The sequence below is a fragment of the Clinocottus analis genome, unplaced genomic scaffold, assembly GCF_023055335.1.
Source record: "Clinocottus analis isolate CAN_PGR_092001 unplaced genomic scaffold, fCliAna1.0.p SCAF_7, whole genome shotgun sequence".
Lineage (NCBI taxonomy): Eukaryota > Metazoa > Chordata > Actinopteri > Perciformes > Cottidae > Clinocottus > Clinocottus analis.
Genome location: NW_027176229.1, coordinates 12,002,812 through 12,018,787, shown reverse-complemented (window position 1 = coordinate 12,018,787; position 15,976 = coordinate 12,002,812). Strand labels below are relative to the sequence as shown.

Below are 15,976 nucleotides of genomic sequence, written 5' to 3'. Positions count from 1 at the left end.
TACAGCTCATAGACCGAACAACAAGCAAAACCTGATTTGATTGTGTCTTTGCTAAGCAGTGAGGGGGGGTAAAGTGTGATGCAGATCAGAGCAGCAGTAGGCTTGTTTTAAAGCCGACAGTTTGTCCACTGCAATCACGCTTCATGCCGCGCCACCATCAATGGAACAAAGACACTGCTAATCAGGAGGGAAACACGTGAGGTTTTAGCTTCACAGCAGAGCTGTGGGGGGCCAACTGGCTGGCTGACTGACTGATGGCAAGACCTCTCAGGCTTAACACAGAGAGAACAATATTCTGTATAGTCTCTTCTTCCATTTTTTTAAGCACTGTCCACCTGTGAAAACACAACTGCACTGAACACTAGCTACAACCGCAAAAGGAGAGGTCTTTCAGTACAATGGAGAGTTTCCTGAAAATGCAGTCTTGACCCCATATGTGACACATTTACTGCAGGCGTATTACCCATTTATACAAAAGGTAAACAGCTGGGAATTGGGGTCAACTGTCTTTGTGTGACCAGATGTTCAATTAATCATGCACAGCCAGCTAATAAAGCGTCTACTTCCTGAGGTCCTACTCTGCATCCTCTAGCCAGGAAAGAGGTTTGGACGCAGGCCAGCAGAGAGGACAGACACTGACAGTGAAGGCCACAGTGCTGCCCATCTTGCCCAGCTTAGAGCCTCAGCAACAGGGATGACCTGGGTCACGCTGGGAGCATTTTGAACCAGACGACTTCAAAGTCAAAAACTACTCAAAGTGGTTTAAGTAGCAGTTTTCACATCCATAGTTTGCTAAACTCCCACTGATGTTTGCAATGGGCTTCATAGGAGGCACAAGTGCCATCCTCTTAAATGTGGAATTTGCATATGTTTTATCCAATATATTCATCAATATGTCATTTGAATGTCCCTAAGATATTTAAACTTTTCTTTAGCATCACATCATGAAACTCTGAATAAATGCAAAAGCAAAGTTTCTAGTTGAGAAGAAAGAACACTCACAAAGACATGTTTCCTTGAATCGTTCATACATTCTTTTTCTAAACACACACATACATACAAACCCTACCTAACTATCTTTCCTTTATTTCACATGGTTGCTGATGCCTGGAACCAATTACCTGCTGACATAAGGACTTCCATCAGTTTGCTCAAGTTTAAAGACTCGACAAGGCATTATACAGGCCCAGGGAGGCAATTACCCTTCGTCACAACTGTTGCCGTTTCATGTTCCCAGATAGCCTATCTAGGGCTGCTCAATTACATGTGCCTTTTGAAGCTCTGCTCCATCTCTCTGTCTCAAACTTCCATTTTTGTGAGCTGAAAACAGAGATGATTTCTCTTCTCTGTGTGTCTGCAACCCAGTGCGGTGGGAGACACAGGGAGAAAATGCGAGATGGGGGAGAGCAATCTTTCTCCAGTTGGGATGAGTTGCTCTTGTGATCAGTGTCCCTCTAAAGGGAGACTGCAACGCTGCATTTTCTCCTCTGATGGACGCCAAGATAATGAGCCAGCCTTGCTCGTCACACAGAATGCATGCATTTGGCTGAGGGACAGACACTGGGATCATATCGCTCACTTCTGACTGCAAACCTCTGCGACCACTAGTCATTTTGACTTCCCACCAGTATCGCAAAATAACATTCGGTCTGGGAAAGAAATAATTGCCCAAAATACATAATTTCTGCCAAATTGACTTCATCGTAATTTGATTCGATTTTTTTTCTACACTTATCGTTCCTTCCTTCCTATCCACACTCTCTCCTTCTCTCAATCCATCTGCAGAGTCAGATCTGATTGTGTTTACAGAGTCCAGTCCTTCGCCGGATGTGTGCTTATTTGATTAATCTAAGCGCCGTGCTTTATAAACTGTTGATAAACCGCTGGCTCTTATCAGCAAACACATTTTGCGCCGAGGGTCTCCTAATGAAAGGTAAACTAGTTCTGTCTGAGAGAGACGAGAAAGAGAGCAGGGAGGTAACAGGAGAGGGCTGAGATGACATGTTAATCAGAAATGCTTGGCTCCAACAACATTATTCCATTTCTTTCCTCTGACAGGGACAGTGGTTTAGGATTCCTTGCTTATTCTCCTTTGTCAGCCTCCTCTACTAAGTATGTTCATATTCTGTAGGACATTAGAGATATGGCTGCTTTCATAGCACCTGTGAGAGAGGTAATGTATTGTACTGAGCATAATTGGCGCCTTATGCCATGGAGTACAGCTGCTCTTGATGTCAGGGTTTGGTGCAAGATCTGTTACTCTGAGCCACTGGTGTGTTTAACGTTATTATTCTTGACCACCACTTCACTTCTATGTTGAGCTATGTGGTTGTGCCTCTCAGCTGTGTGAATATGCCTTTATTTTATTTGAGACAAATGTATCATCTGTTTTGCAGATATACCCAATGAAACGCGATGTTAGTAAGGCAACTGTTAAATTATAATATTTGTACATTTACAACAAATATTATAATTCATTATAATTATTACAGAAAACCTCATGTTTAGGGCAAGAAAGTAATAAGGACGAGTGAGCATAAGAGAGAGGCAGGGAGATGTAAGGTGTTAAAGAGCCTGAAGTTTGCCCTTTGTCCAAAAGCCATGTCCTGCCGGAGGGTAGGGCAGCCACTACTTCAGTAAAGTGCTGTTAATGGGATTATGTGGGCGAGGAGAGGAGTCACTCTCTCTTGACAAGAAGGGATGGAGCACAGGTTTGATTCCATTACTGCAGAGGTGGGAACAACAGTGTCTTTCACTGGATACCAAAACAGATGCTAGGCCTAAAAAAAAAAAACATTGTTTGCAAGAATGCAGTTTGTTGAACTAACTGCATTCACTGGAATAAATGCATGTTACATTTCTATAGATGACTTAATCAATGGTTAAAACGTCAAATAATTTGAATTAATCAATTAATTGTCAATAAAAAGTCAGTTAACAGTGAAAAATTACCATTGCAACTTCCCAGAGATGGAAAGGACAACCCTAAATATATTTGATTTACAATAGTACAACATAGAGAAACAGCAAATGTTTATTTGAAGAAGCTGGAAACATCAACATTTGTTAAAGATTGCTTGATAATTGACCAAATTAAGTAATCAAATATGTGATCAGTTATCCAAATAGTTTTCGGTCAATGACTAATTCGTCATTTTTTTTCATCAATGATAACAGACTAAATTGATCAAATATATTCCAGCGTTATATATTTGATTTGTCCGAGAGCTGCATGCAGTAAGTATTGAGTGCAGACTGCTATTTAATGACGGGGTTGAACAGCAGAGAAAGAAACAAGCCCCTGTTTTACCAATCACTTCAAAAAGATGACACACACACACACACACACACACACACACACACACACACACACACACACACACACACACACACACGTCTAATTAAAAGGAAATGCAGAGGGAAGGTGAGGAGGACCATGCACCAGTGTTTCCCTTAACGAGCTGGGCTCAGGCAGCAACAAGAGCTGGTTGGCAGGGAACAGAACGCCACACTGGAGGGAGAGGGGCGAGGGGGGAGAGCAGGGTGGAAGGAGGGGGGTGGGTGGAGATAAAAGGCTACAGGAGAGATTGTGTTTGAAGGATGAGAGAAGAGAATGCTGGAAACTTCCCCAGGGCGAGGATGTCTTTAGATCTGAATCACCTGCAGAGAAGCATTTTGACAAAAAGGGAAACATCTCAACTGTAATAAACCAGTCAGAGAGGCTTTCAAAGGTGCTTGAAAGATCCTTTCTAGAGAGGCATGTTCTTGTCTATGTGCATGTGCAAAGAAACATGTACAGAGGGGGAGTAAAGAGAAGGGATGCTGATGATGTGGGTGTACAAGCTGGGGTGGGAATGGATATGATAAAATATTCATCTGTATACTCCATTATTTTCCCTCGCTCAGTATTTGCATACATATATACAGTAGATCCTGTGGGAGCCACCATTAGATCAGCCAAATGCCTGCCTCTCTGCCATATCAAAACCTTCTGCTTTTTTAACCGGGCAAATGCTGTGCTCTGCCAAGTGAGGACAGGTTCAGCTGTGCCTGATTGCTCTCTTTAATACATACACTCACAAGCATACACACACACACACACACACACATGCACGCACAAAAGGATTCAGCAGTCCACTATGGCAAATAAGCCCGGCACAGCCTCCAACAAATGTAACTTTGCTTCCTCTGGAGCCAAATGATACACCCTGTTATCTTTTGGTTTTGAAATGATTTTCATGAATGTCATTACTTTGTTATTTCCAGAATCACAAATCAATACAAAGCAGGCAGTGTCAGGTATTAACCTTGTTTTGAAAAGCTGTTTCAGAGAAAAACAAACACAGATATCATAAGTTACCCTGCTGCTAACTGATTTCAATAATCAATCATCAGAGCTAATCAGATATATTAACACTGGAGCCACTTCTTTCTCCATGACCTGTGTGACATCCAGCTAATAGGTAAATGACGCCAGAAAGCCTGTAGCTTGATAATTCCTTTAGCTTTCACAGGACATGTTCACAAAGGACTGATTGTCACTAAAGGTCAAGCTACGGTTAAGGGCACTCGTGACAGCTACTACGCTGTCTGTCAGACCGTCTGCTGCTCAAACGGTCACACACTCCCGAACACACAAACACACCAACACCCATGCAGCATTTCATGAAGTGAACCTACTGTACATACAAGCTGCAGTGCAGGCAACGCTTGCACGAGTGTAAAAACATTTTTTTTGTGGTCTTAACTGTGGGTAGTCAGTGATCAATTCAGAGACTCCACAGACCCAGTATACATTCTCTCACATCCTTACACAGAGAAACAAAGTAATACGCAAATTTTCCGAATGTATCCCAGAGCTTTGTCAATTCTGTCTGTCACGGTGTGTGCGTGTGTGGTTGCCTTTTTCATTTGCATTTGTGCTCGGGCATGTATGCTTGTGTGTTTGTTTGAGGCCATATGATGTGAGTTGGTGGCAAACAGGCAGTCAAGAGGAAGAAACACAAGAGGCACCGAATTAAATTTTAGCTGAAAATTGGACTATTCCCTTCAAGTGGTGAGGGGGTTTGATATTTCAAGCTCCCCCTCTCTGACGATACGATAGACAAAACAAGGTTTACAGAAATGGCCAAATGTTAAGTGAGAAAAGGAGAGGGAGGGAAGCACTGAAACTGAGCTGGATCTATACTCCACCTCTCCAGCCCCTAAAGCCCCTTCCTCAGTGCTTGTCCCCTGTGACAAGATGTCAGCATTGTGCACAAACAAATGCACAAACAGCCCTCCTGCCTTCTGATATAAACACATGAATCTGAAGTCTGGTTGAGGAGGAAATTGAAGAGGTGGCACACCGGGGAAGTGGGGGGCCCTGTGAATGAATCTTAATGTACTATAAATCAGAGCAAAGCCTTGAAGGGCTGCACGGGGCTGCTGTTTATTTCTGTACTGAAGTCAAATCTCCACGGGCATAGCTGTGTGATGCCTGCTGGTTCAGGGAATCAATTCTTGAGAGACCTTGTGGTGGTGACAGAAGGGGAAATCACAGTGGTGTTTGAAAGTCATTCCAGGAGGGGTTTGAGGTAAACATCAAGGTTTGCCACTTTGCAAGGCCTCAAGCTAGGGACAACGCAGAAAGAGACTTAATGCTGCAAGTGGATAAGTCCTTCTTTAAACACTAATAGGGGTTAGAGGCAGTTAAAGTGACTCTGCTGAAAGTAATCAGCACGGACTGTAGTGACTAAAATGGCCATACCTGTTGGCAGCAGAAATCATCTGAGCCATAGTAAAAAGAATATAAAGATCTCAAAGTTTATCCATTATAAGCTAATTTTTACGGCTTCCCGCTGGGTTGGAGAACACCGTGCCAAATATTGAATTGCTTGCAGGATTCACTTGCATCTGAGAGCATTCAGCAGGAAGCCAGGCAGTCAATCCAAGGTAACAGGAGTCCAGGGTTATTCAAGGGCATTTTGGAGGCCCAGTGGTGGGTGGTGCTGTCACTGTAAGCCCACAAAACTGAACAAATCAGGCCTGACATAAAGGTCTACACATAGTCCAACCCTTTTCAGTGCTACACGAAAAATTCCATTTCTTAAGTGGGAGAGGAGAGGAGAGGAGAGATAAGAGAACACAGGTTAAGGTCTGAGGACCCAGATCAATATGAGCTGGCCAGAGCTGTTGCCTGCAGCAGCCTGACACAATGAAATAAATGAAGAGTGACAAGCAAATGTCCAGACTCTCAGCACCTCAGTCAGAAAGGAGAAAGAGCTTTTGTGCTGCTCTCCTCTAATCCATCTGCAACAGCAAGGAACTCATGCTTAATAGGTTTAGACCAAATCAGATTTCTGTGAAATAGAAGGACGCATGGCTGCTTTCAATTGCCTTGTTTTTAAGTGTTTTTCTTGTGTGATATGTAAAGGCAAGCTTCATAAAACAACTGAATAAAAAATAGATCAATGTTGAAAGGATTAGAGGGTTGGTAAAAGGGTTGATTGGCTAAATCGACTCTATGCATTATATCCCTCGGTCAACTTTTCAGTCGAAAAATATCCAGCACTGCATGCAGTGTGTGTGTGTGTGTACTTCTGAAGCGGTGAAATTTAAATTGATCTATTTGCACCTCCTGTCATGTCAGTATCAGGTCAACAGCAGTGAAACACAGGGGATGTTTCATTCCTGGTTAACATAATGAAATGGTGGCTGCCACGGGCCAGGAGGCCCAAGTTCTCTCTGTGGTTTTGCTTTAATTATGTGTTAGAAACGGTCCTGAACAAAGTGAATAAATGAACTATTTGACTGTTCAGAGACACCAAAGATGGCCTTTGTACTGTACACAAGAGAAAGAAAAAAAAGTGCACAGCATCCGATTTATATTAAGACTCTTGTAGCTACACAATTCAATTGTGTTTTTATTAATATTTGATCAAATATGTGAAAGGTGTTACTTGTGGTGACAAACTCACAGAGATTTATCATCCTCCTCTGCAACTCTGCAAAGCATTGGAGTTGCATCTTTTGTGGTTTCCTGACCCACTAATTATTCTCTGATAAATTTTGTTGTCAGCAGCAGCAGGCGGATGTTGTCACTTTATGCTACGAGGACAAATAAAGTTGGCAAAACTGTTGAAGGAATTGTAATATCTAGCAGTTGAAGAGCCACATATTTTTCTTTGGAGTTGGTGGTGAACATGACAAAATGAAAAGAGCAATGAATATTTGACTAAATGTGTAAGCTAGACAGAAACATTACTTCAAATAAGGGCTAATATTGCTCTGTGTCAGCTATAAGCCTCGATTTGCTTAAACTTTTGCCGTGTAAAATGGTTTTTAAGACAATATCAGATGTTGTATTTCTTTTTTGTTAAAAGTGATAAAATAAGGAAAATAAATGCCAGGGAACAATTTAAGTCTCACAATATATGTTCTGCACACTATATGCATGCCATATGCATGACAGATCAAGGTATACCCCCATCAAAACAAACTACTATCTCTCACCTGTAAGTTAGATAGCCAGTTCAATCAAGCCTTATACAGACTCTTGTTAACATGCTCTGAAGTGTTGGGCAAATAAATCTGCATTGCCATGCAGCTTGGAGAGTAAAAGGAACTCAGTCTACCTGCAACCCAGCACACAAAGCATTTAAATCCCTTCCTCCCTCTGTGCTTTTATTCCCCACATGTAATTACAAGCCTGGTGAGGGTGGCTACTGTTGCCTGAGAAGTCTGCAGAACACAGCATGAACATCAGCCCTGGGTGGGATCAAGAGACAGGGCTGTCCCTCATAAGCACATCAGTGCTCCATAGACTGTGGCTTTTCCGAACTGCACCAGACTAACGCTTTGCTTTCAGCACCACTGGATCCTTTGCTTTGGCCCCAGGCGGACAGAACTGGTCACACTGATAAAGACTAAAAAGAGGATCTCACTAGTGGGCTGTATTATCACATCCATGAACGCATTATGCAGACATTTACACACACACACACACACACACACACACACACACACACACACACACACACACACACACACACATACATAAGCACACATATTTGCACACACTACCTCCCACTGTGACAGAGATTTAAGACCATGAGGATGGTAAGCTCCCTTAGTGCAGTATGATGGAAACCAAATTCCAGCAACATTCCTTTCCATGTCCTATGTAAGACACATTTGCCTCCTGGAGGGACTGTGCATCTGTATTTTTAATGAATATGTGTGTATACACAACTAGACCCTTTACATAACCCTTCCTGTATATTGCATAACTCTTAGTTACTCTTTAGTTTTCATGTCAAGTTGGGTACTACAAAATGTGTATACATCAGGCATGAAAACGGGTCAGGGGTGAAAAAGGTGAGAAGGTTATTACAGGGGGCGGAGGGGTGATGCTAAATATGAAACAGATTGCAATAAGGAGAGAGCGGGGATATTTAATTGGGAGTATTGAATATGTACAGTTGATTCTACAGGGAATAAAAAGCAAAAAATAAAACAATAAAAATAAGGATAAGTAAAATGCATGGGATGCATGAACGTGTGAAAGTGACACGTGTAAAAGAGTTTTACAATCCTAGATGGAAACACAACTCTACTGCTCAGGAGATGCTCCAACTGACTCTTGCTCAGCCGAAAGTACAACTGAAAGCTCTCGTCATCTAGACACAACTCGCGGATAGGTATTCGCCGTACTCTCTTTAAAAATTTTTTTTTTTAAAAACGCCCGGTTTTTGTCAAGGAGTTTTTTAAAGCGGCTGCGTAATCGGCCCTTCAGTCCCCTCATCTCAGAATCTACCTCCTCATTAACAGAAACGTTAGCTAATAACTTTCCACCAGAGCGTTAGCTAGCTGCATTAGCTAGCTCCGTTAGCCAGCTGCGTTAGCTAGCTGCATTAGCTAGCTGCATTAGCTAGCTGCATTAGCTAGCTGCGTTAGCTAGCTGGCTAACGTCGCGTTCTCTCCTACGTTCAATGACTCAATTCATCAAACTGGAGCTAACATTAGCTAAGTCTATGTCAGCAGAGGTCCTAGGTAACTTAACTTAGATATACCATCACATATTATATTACCATGCACTCGCGCTCCCTTCTGGTAAGCGCATCTGTTCGCAGTTCAATGAATATAAACAACCCCCTATTTTGGTTTCAAAACGGCGATTTTATATTGTAAATGTATATTTATATACATAATTTTCTTTTTTTTATCATTAAAAGTTGTAGCTTTTTTATAATGTAATTGTTTTTCACAAATACACTCCATGTATTATAATTATTTTTGCATATTAGCTCATTTTCTCATTGCACAGCTTCCTTCATCTGTTCCTCTGCTCCTTCAGGCCTCTTGTATGGCTCCATGGGACTTGTTTAACAGTATTTTTTATCCAATCACATGTGTGTGTGTTAGATAGTTTTGTTATTACTAAATGTGACTGGTTGCATTGTTAATGACCCGACGGGTTTGATCTGCAGCTGCCGTGCAGCGGCTATGCACGCTTGTGGATGAAGTGGCTTTGTGGGTCAGGCACTTCTTCCCCACAGTCCGGCCGTGATGTGGACGATACGGCACTTATTGAAGGCCTATGGCTGAAAAGCACGGCCCGTCACTGCTGGAAAACATAACCATACAAAAGTCATAATCTCTGGCAACGTGAGATTCCAACACAGCACGGATAACAACCATAAAGCGATTCCTTTCCATGTCCTATGTAAGACATATTTGCCTTCTGGGGGGACTGTGCGTCTATATTTTAATGAAATGTGTGTGTGTGTGTGTGTGTGTGTGTGTGTGTGTGTGTGTGTTATTAAAGGCAGAAGGATCAAAATCGGAATTGCCTAATTAGTTTCCATAAGTCCAACATTTCCCAGGATGGTACAGCAGATCTCCACTGATGCTATTAATTTGCAGGTAATACAGACTACCGAGAAGCGGGCAAACAGAAAGATGAAGATGACAGCAGATGAGGGATAAAGGGCGTGCCAATTTGGGGTGTGACGCGGTGCGGATAAGATGGGAAGGGATGATCAGGATATACTGGCTGCTTTTAAGGTATGTTTTTTGGAAGATGCTAAGCCACCTGCCAGTGATGCCTCCAGCTGTGAGCACACGCCACAGGACTCTTGATTGACAGAGAGGGTAAATAGTTGCTAGCAGGGGTCCTGATTGTATCGCTCGCCTCTGGCAGCATGGAAGTCAGGGTGGAAGGGTGATGGCTTTTGTTACAGCCCTTCAGCCACCAATTAAGTTGGCATCTCAGCTGAGCCACCTAAGATGCACATTGCTTAGAGCAGTTGTTTGCTTCTAAAACCCACACTGTGCCCACAAAAAAAGTCTCTGCTACTTTAACAGAAGCCTTTTGATGAACACATCTTAATGGCTCAAGATGCATGGAGGGATGAGGGTCTTCAGAAGGGAGAGATAGAGGTAGAGCATACAGGGGAATATGTATACAAAATGCTTTGCAGGAACAATATTGGAATTTTTCTGGAAAGCATTTCGTGTTTCGGTCACGTAATGTAAGAAGGAAAGTTTGCTAGTGTGGGAGGACTACTTGGCTCTGCTAAACTATCCACAGAAGCCAAAGCTAAAAGAAGGTGATCCTGTTGGGGGGAACTTTTTATGTTAAGCAAAAGCTGAAGAGTGTCAGCCGACTCAAAGCAGACATATATAAGTACCAATCAAACTCTACTTCCACCAGTCAAGAGCAAAAATGATAGGAAAAACACCAGTTTGGCTTTAAACAAAGTGGATTTCTGTCTGTGCTAGATTGCCTCTTCACACTGGAGCAATAGAGCAATCACAGGCCACTCTTGAGATGCCATTAAGTGAGAGGATGCAGGTTTCACAGCCATAACATATGCCTATCTGCTTCATAACAAAGGCGAGCGGCCGAGTTTGGAGGAACTAAGCAAAACAGAGCAAAGAAAGAGGCGGAAATGAAAAGGGTGAGAAGGAAGAGGGGGTTAGAAGTAAAGCTGAGCCAACACCAACAACTATTACATGACTCATCCCACATCTGCAGCCATGAATAGCGCGGGCTGAGACTAAGGTGGAGTGTAATCAGAGCCGAGCTGAGCAGTACAGCCAATGGACACAATGCTAAGTAGGCTGAAGACTTTACACGACTAGACCCTTTACATAACCCTTCCTGTACATTGCAAAACTCTTATACCTGTCCAGTATGGCTTTGACAATGTTCTCTTTGAATTTCACTTCTGTTCATGTTTAGTCTTCATGTCAAGTTGGGTACTACTGAGTGTGTATACGTAGTATGTAATAAACAAGCGGAGTACACACTGGAGACGTACTCATACAAAATTCATCATCTCTGGGAACGTGAGATTCCAACACAGCACGGATAACAACCATAAAGCGATTTTTCTCATGTGCATCTCTTCAGAATTGCAGGTCTCCATGTGCAAACACACAAACTGCACACACATGAAAAGACAATACTGAAAAGGTCCCTTTTGTCTGCTCAACACTGATGAAAAGCTACCCACTGCGAACTTCAATCACATTCGAAAATGAGTTTGAGACGCGCTGTAACCCCAGCAGTGTCATTAAGCCCGTCAGTCAGACCCCTGGAGTGTGGGGAGGAGAAAACCGCCATCGGCCTTCCTCAATGTGCTGTGTAGCCATGAACTAGACCCGGAGGTACCAGAAGCCCCTCCTGGGCTGGATCCATGTCTGACACGAGCATAATGAAGCTATATGATTATAAATTCTGCTCTGTATGTCCATAAACCCCCAAATGTCAAACATCCAGACAAAGGCATCATACATATTCTAATGGCGTTCCTGGTAGATAATAACAAACACTTTCAAGCAAGAAATCATAGCTGAATTCCCATCATATACATGTTCCCACGCATTAAAACCCATGAGGTGCACACACACTCACGTACACACACACACACACTTACGCATTTACAGACAGACACACCCACACGTACACACTTACGCGCACACACTTACGCACACACACACACACACACACACACACACACACACACAAACACAATACGTAGAGCAAGATAAGCCTCAGCATGCTGTCAGAGGCTGGTGTGTGATTGGCCTCTGTGGAGCTACTGCTCCTCTCATCATTAACTCTTCAGAGGATCACACTACTCTAATCACGTTAAGCCTCACTGAATAGCGATGAAGTCAAAAACGTGCCCATGCACATATTCACAGATGCCCAACTCATTACACGCAAGCACACAACGGTTTCTTCCTGCCCACAATCAGAAAATGGAATACTCACAAGCATCTGTGTACAATCTGTAGGAGCAGGTCTAAAACCAAACACTACATTAACCAATTAAGGCAATTATTCAGGGGGATTATAAAACTAAGAATCACTTCTATAGTTAAGGGCGTAATTTACACAAATTGTGGGAAGTACCGTGAGAACAACTCACTTTTTACTTCTGACATTTCAAATTATTACTATGTACACACAGCAGCAGTGAGTAATGTGCATACTCTTTTAAACCTGGGCAATATCTTATAACTAGAGGTTGTTGGGGTTTCACATGAAGTATTTTTTTAAACTAATATTCCTCGAAAAACACACACTTAATTAAGCATCAATCAAAAATAGACAGTAACGCTTAGTGCTCTTTGAAGAAGAGATGAAAATACATTATTTGTCATTGCATTTTAGGTCTCGATCAATAAAAGTAAACATGACTTCAAGTTGGGTAAGTGAATTCATAATGCAGTACATTACACCGTATTTGTAAATATTATGAAACAAAAACCTAAACAGTAGTAATCTCATCAGTGTATGTGTGTAAATGTGCGTGGCACCAACCTGAGATGGCCACACCTTGCCAAAAGCAGAAGCCAATGGCTGCAATTAAATATGCGGACAGCACCAGCAATAGCTGCTAACTTTTAAAAATGAAGTCTGGCTACATAACATATCAGAGCAGTCTTTACCTCTGGGTCCTCTCCTGAATATTTTACAACCTTGATTTTACTTGGTTCCTTTCTCAATTTAAGACTGAGGTTGACATGTAGCCAGGGAAGGTCTGTCTCCACTGTTATTTAGAGACTGAACTGTGTGTGCTGCAAGGTCAAGTATAAGAAGAACCCTTAGGCCTCCGTCCCCTCCTAAGATGGAGTACTTTCATTTCACTCACTCGGGGCCTCATATTTTCTCTCCTTTTTATTGCTTTCTCGGAGCGCTTTTCACAAAGACACATTCCACCTCCTCATACAGACACAAGGCTCCTGTCCAAGAGAGAGTGGGGAAGGTCTGGATACTGTTCTACAGGGACAAGAATGCTGACATTGCTGTAGCTCGGGACAAAAGCTAAAGATGAGAGTGGAGAGAGACAGAGTGCAAAAGAGAAAGAGAGCGTCTCAGTGTATTGGAGTTGTTAGGAGGCCTCAGCCGAGCCAAACTGAGGACTGTAATCCCTGTCTTTGGCATGATGTCAGGGAGTCTTGCAGAAGACCATTTCCTCACTCTGCAAAAATGCTGTCTCCTACATCCCAGTGTGCGCCTCGGCTATATATAATGCAAACATCAAACGCTTGTAACTGCACTGACCTCTCTCCCTGGGAGACCCCTTGTTCCCTCGTAATACATAAACCCCTAACACACACACACACACACACACACACACACACACACACACACACAAAGAGAGAGTCTGGTTAAAACTCTACCGCACCATCTGAAGTTTGCCTTATCTCTAAAGCCAAGCGCATTTCTATTTGATGGGTGAGTGGTGAGGACTAATCTGGTCCCTGTCTTTGATTTTACTCTTTAAAAGAGAAAGAAGGAAGGGAATGACGATTAGAATATACTGAACCATGAACCTGATCATACAGTAGACCCTTTGTCATTGTGTCTTTAATGCAACTACTTATGTATCGATAGGAATCAGGATACAAAGCCAACTGCACATACAGTACATTCTCAGATCATCTCAAGAATGATGCACACATTGTTGATTTGTCTGACATTATTTATTGCTAGCTCAGGGCCACCGAAAGGAAATCATACATTTCTTTCGAAAAAATGAACACTAGTATGATCCAACACATTCTCACTCCTAACTCGTCAAATACGAATGGACATTGAACCAGCATTTGTATTTAACGAGTCCAAACCATCACAATCTAGGTACCCATCTAGTGTCAGTTAAGGACGTGTCAATTTCTGCTCATTACGCATAGTGTCTTTTCAAAGTAAACCTCCAACATAGGTTTACTTAGTTTTCAGGTGTACTTATGGAAGAAAAATATTGTGTTAGGCTTGTAAGGCTTGTAGATATGTAACAATGATTGTATCCAAACAGGACCAGGCCTGAATTAAGTGCATCTCCATAATGCCCATCTGCTCTTGTGCTTGATTTAACATTTAGGCATTTTGTTACTTTGGGCATATATTTTAAATGTTAATATCACAGCTAATCATATTGTGATCGTGATTAATATTCGATAAATTGCGCAGCCCCATGCTTAAGCAACAAAAGTACTTGTGTTTGGTTCGGCTTGGGGAAACTACAAGGATGGGGATAAAATAAGTATGTTTGTTATATTAAAAAATGCACTTGATACCTAACAGGTGTGTGAAATGAACTGGGGTTACGCAATAAAACTACTGTAAAATAAGTCAATGTTTGCTTGGTTTCACAAGGGACTAGAGCGGTCTTCTGGGTGAGTGGACTGTGTGTATTTGACCCGTCCAGCCTCCTCTCCCATCCGGCCTAAGGGGACTTTCTTGCTCTTTATACTACAACAGTTACTCTGGCCATCTAATACATATGAGTACAGGTATACATTGGAGTTAACTGAAAGCCTATGTGCGTCCCATATAGACATTAAAGGGTGCTTCTATGCATCGGTATCAGACGCTGAGGGGCACTGGCCAAGCAGTGGTATTGGACACGTTTGGAGTGAGACCGGGGGGTGCACTTACTAAGGTAAGACAATTCTCCTAAAACAAACAAACAGAAAGTGTGAAATGTGGCTTCTTTTACAACACTCATCTTTATTCAATGTTTTGTTTCAGGTCCCTGGACCAGTTTTGTTTTTTATCTGTTTGGATGTCAGTGGTTTTATCAGGCACTGAGCACTCTCCACGTGTAGAGCTCTGGCTGACTAGAGTAGTTATTTGGCCATATGCATAAATCGACAATCATTTCCACAGCCACACTGACTAATCAGGGCCAGTAATTGCTCGAATGAGAGAAAACAGGGTTGGGCTGGGCCATTGCCCAGAGGAGATTGTTGCTCTACAACACTGGCTGTGCCTAACCTCTGACCTCAGCTCCTAATCATCAATTAGCATGCAGCCCTTTTCTGCATACTGATGTACGGTAAAGGGTATCAGCACAGAATGCCTATTAAAAAGGCTGAAAACAAACAAAACTACAAGATAAACAGAATCCCAAGTTAAAAGTCGGCTCCAGAGGACATCTTCTGCCTCTAAATGCAAATGTACACACATCTTAGGATTCGAGCCAGTGTGTCAGATGAGGGCAGTTGTGTGGAGAGTTGCCTTGGATGGATTTGTAGCTTTCCCTTGTTACAAGATCCTTTTACCACAGAGCTGCTGACATGATTCATGAGCCAGAGGACTTGATGTGGTGTTGGTCTGCCGGCCAGATGAAATCCCCTCAGTCCACTAATATAGGTTTCTGTGTTGGGTGTGCTTTACAAGTTCCCTTAACTAAGGACCTATTTCACACTGCTGAGCTAGAAATAGATCTTACTGTAGCTAAATCAACCCAGTCCACCCCTCCCGTACCCTTGTCACTAGAGACAGTATTACACAGTACACACATCATTCTACACACAAGTTCAATAAACACATGCACATTCCTTTGCTGTGCTGCTTTTTCCTTTTCTCCTTCAATTCATAACTACCTTCAATGGCTCACCCTCTCTCCTTCCATCCCCCTTTTCCAAGTACTTCTCTTTCCCTTGCTCCTTCTCCTTCATTAAAATGGACTTC

The 15,976-nt window shown here is 42.5% G+C and overlaps 1 protein-coding gene across 4 annotated transcripts in view; it reads right to left on the bottom strand.

Moving 5' to 3' along the window:
- Positions 1-15,976, bottom strand: part of LOC137805239 (tetratricopeptide repeat protein 28-like) — a 159,301-nt gene that overhangs the window by 34,023 nt on the left and 109,302 nt on the right. The gene's annotated exons all lie outside the window — the stretch shown is intronic.